Consider the following 3,541-nt stretch of genomic DNA (forward strand, 5'->3'; position numbering starts at 1 on the left):
GTAGGATTTGTTGATCTCAACCCTTGTATCTATAAACAACCTCTTAAGAATAGGACAGGGTTTATAGGGTATGAAAAATGGAATTTTATATTGCTAGAGGGTCTTAAAATAATCAGTGAAGAGTGATTCTTTAAATATTTTATTTGAGAGAAAAAGAGGCAGATAGACGAGACAGAGAGACTGAGAGGAAATGGGTGTGCCAGGCCCTCTAGCCACTGCAAATAAACTCCAGTCATGTGCCACTATGTGCACCTGGCTTACGTGGGTACTGGGGGATTGAACCTGCATTTAGGCTTCAAAGGCAAGTGCCTTAACCACTAAGCAATCTCTCCAACCCAAAATGTGATTCTTACACAATTCTTTTGGGTCCTAGACCATATCAATGGGAATAAAATTATTGGGATGATAGTTGTTATAATCCTGTTCTATTTAGTTATTTCAGATGACATATTCACATTCTGAGTGTACACACACACGTCTGAACTAGAATAAAATTCAAATGGGAAAATAAATTAGCTGCCATATAAGGAATTGGAGGCATCAGTGTGTGGTAGAGAAAAATGATAGGAAATCATTACTTGTAATATAACTTTCCCATTGGATTTTTGTGGTTGAGCACTCTCCAGAAAGCAAAGATATTCCCATAATAAGTCTCTGGAATTCTGGAAGTTGGAGAGAAGCCTTGGAGACCAAAGAGTGGGCAGCCAGCAAGAGCAACATGGAGGAGAAAGGACGAGTTGGATGGGGATTGGCGGGGTGTGAGCCTTTTCTTCACAGCATCAATGGAATCTGTCATGAAGTTTATCTTGTTTACTCTTGCTCAGCGGTAAGTACTCTTGCTGCAGCCTGGTATGAAGCTTTGCGGTCTGGCCCAAGTGTTGATGACATCATGGAAAAGAGCATTCTCCTATGGAAGGCAATCATTTTAACACTAAGTTGGAAATATCAGTAGACAGTCAATGTAAAGCTAGTGGGTGGAACTTCAACTAATAAACAGAAGTCACAGCAAGGTTTTTCTGTAGCGGGAAGAACAGTTGTGAGTATCCTATTACTGAGGTTTATAATCAAGCTACATGATGCTTTTTTTTTTTTTTTTTTTTTTTTAGCTAAAAGAAAGCATTTTATTTTGTATCTATATTCATTGGACACTTGCTGTTCCAGTCAAATTCTCTTATGTGAGATATAGGATAGGAGATCATATGATATCATTTCTGCTTCTTAAGTAAAAAAAATGTATCAAGGGATTATGATCAGTGTGCTTTGTGTATATTTATTGTGGTTGTCAACACAAATTTAAAAAGTGAGTGCAAAGTATACAGCATATTCAAGGGAAGTAAAATAAAATTAAAACATGAAAGATGTCATTGTAGCAAAAGGTCAGCCCAGAGAAGCATAAGCTGTAACCAGATAATAATAAGATGAAATGGAGCTATGTACACTAATATTCACTATATAAAGAGTGAAATGATCATAAGACATCTATAAAAGAGAAATATTTCATGTTTAACTCACTTTTTTAAAATTTAATTTATTAGTTTTCTTTTCAGTGAATACAGGCAGTTTGGTACCATTATTTAGGCTCATCTGTGATCTACCCCCTCCCATTAGACCCTCCTTGTTATTGAAAATGGGTCGTGCATTGTGGAGTTAGCCCCCAGTTATTAGTATGATAAATGTCTCTGAAAATCATGACCCAACATGTAACTCTGACATTCTTTCCGCCCCCTCTTCCGCAAGATTTCCCTGAGCCATGTTGGGTTCATTTTTGGTCTGCTTCAGTGCTGAGGTGTTGGGGGCCTCTGAGGCTCTGGCTCTCTGATTTGGTAGGAGTTGATTTTTCTCTGCATTGATCTCCTTCCCCTTTGTGCTGGTATCCAGTTCACAGGAAAACATCACCCTTGCTTATTTCGCCAGTTGTCCTTAGTTTCAGTTGGGCCCCTTCTGAGGTATGTTGGGGCAGCTCTCTTCTTAGGATCTGCATCTATCTGGAAAAGAGAAGCAGATTCTCCAACGGAGAGTAAGTTAGCACCCAGAAAATTGAGATAACACTTACTTTTTTGATAGACAGTTTGATAGGTGTAGGCCCTCTTATACCCAGTGATTGATGGTAGCTTGATATTGTAGAGTGGGCTTGTGTTTGGGTATGGTTCTGACTTGTTTCCCAGCTCCAGCTAAGGGTCTAGTACCACTGAGTGGATCAGTTAGCCAAATCAAGAGCAATTGATTCCTCACCATGGCTGTGTACCACTATTGCACTTGTGTGGGTATCACATCCGGTTAATTGTTGCTACTTAGGTTAAACAATGTGTTGCTTGGACAGATCTTGGTCACTTCCCCCAGTCGCCTATGTAGCGCCTTCTGGCAGTAGACACGCTGACTGTCTGGGGACTGACTCTCTCCTGGCTTCCAGCCATGTCATTCCATTTTGCGTGTGTCAGCTGCGTATGGAGTCTTCAGCAATAGGGTCATGATGCTTTTTAAAGGAGAAATAGGATTAAACCTGAGGAAGGAATACATTTTAATTTAAACCCTTAATATTCCTTCCCAGCTTAAAAATTAATTTTTTCATTTTTGTTTATTTATTTAGAGTGACAGAGAGAGAGAGAAAGAGAATGGGCACACCAGGGCCTCCAGCCACTGCAAATGAACTCCAGATACGTGCACCCTCTTGTGCATCAGGCTTAGGTGGGTCCTGGGGAATGGAGCCTCAAACTGGGGTCCTTAGGCTTCACAGGCAAGTGCTTAACTGCTAAGCCACTTCTCCAGCTCCCAGCTCAAAATCTATGCATTTGTGGTGCTGGGGATCAAACCCAAATCCTCCTGAATGGTAGGCTTCATTTTTCAGCCACTATTTCTTTAAGTTTTGACAGAAATTTCCTGGGATGGCTTAATTTGTATTTACCACATTTTTAACCGTATGTTCTTTTGTAAAGTAATTTGGAAGGGTGGATGAATAGTCTGACCTTGAACTCTGGTATATTTATACCCAGATCTTAAACTTTCTTCTTAGTAAGTGGATAACCATGACAATATTATCAACCTTCTTGGAGCTTTACTTCTTCCTCTGAAAAAGAGTACAACATCATATATGAAAATGTCATAATGAAATCCATTATTATGTTTAATTGTGCTAATAAAGCTTTGTTTAAAATTATTTATTTATTTATTTATTTATTTGAGAGCGACAGACACAGGGAGAAAGACAGATAGAGGGAGAGAGAGAGAATGGGTGCGCCAGGGCTTCCAGCCTCTGCAAACGAACTCCAGACGCGTGCGCCCCCTTGTGCATCTGGCTAACGTGGGACCTGGGGAACCGAGCCTCGAACCGGGGTCCTTAGGCTTCACAGGCAAGCGCTTAACCGCTAAGCCATCTCTCCAGCCCTAATAAAGCTTTTTAAAACAGTATAATAATCATATTCACTTTGAGTGTTACTATGATTGTTAAGTGAGATAATGTATATCAAATTGTTAACCCAGACCCTACCAGGTGCAAAATGTTAAAAATATTAAGAACTATTAGTGTGGGAACACTTTGAAACAG

This window comes from Jaculus jaculus, chromosome 1 (assembly GCF_020740685.1).
Source record: "Jaculus jaculus isolate mJacJac1 chromosome 1, mJacJac1.mat.Y.cur, whole genome shotgun sequence".
In the NCBI taxonomy this organism is placed as follows: domain Eukaryota; kingdom Metazoa; phylum Chordata; class Mammalia; order Rodentia; family Dipodidae; genus Jaculus; species Jaculus jaculus.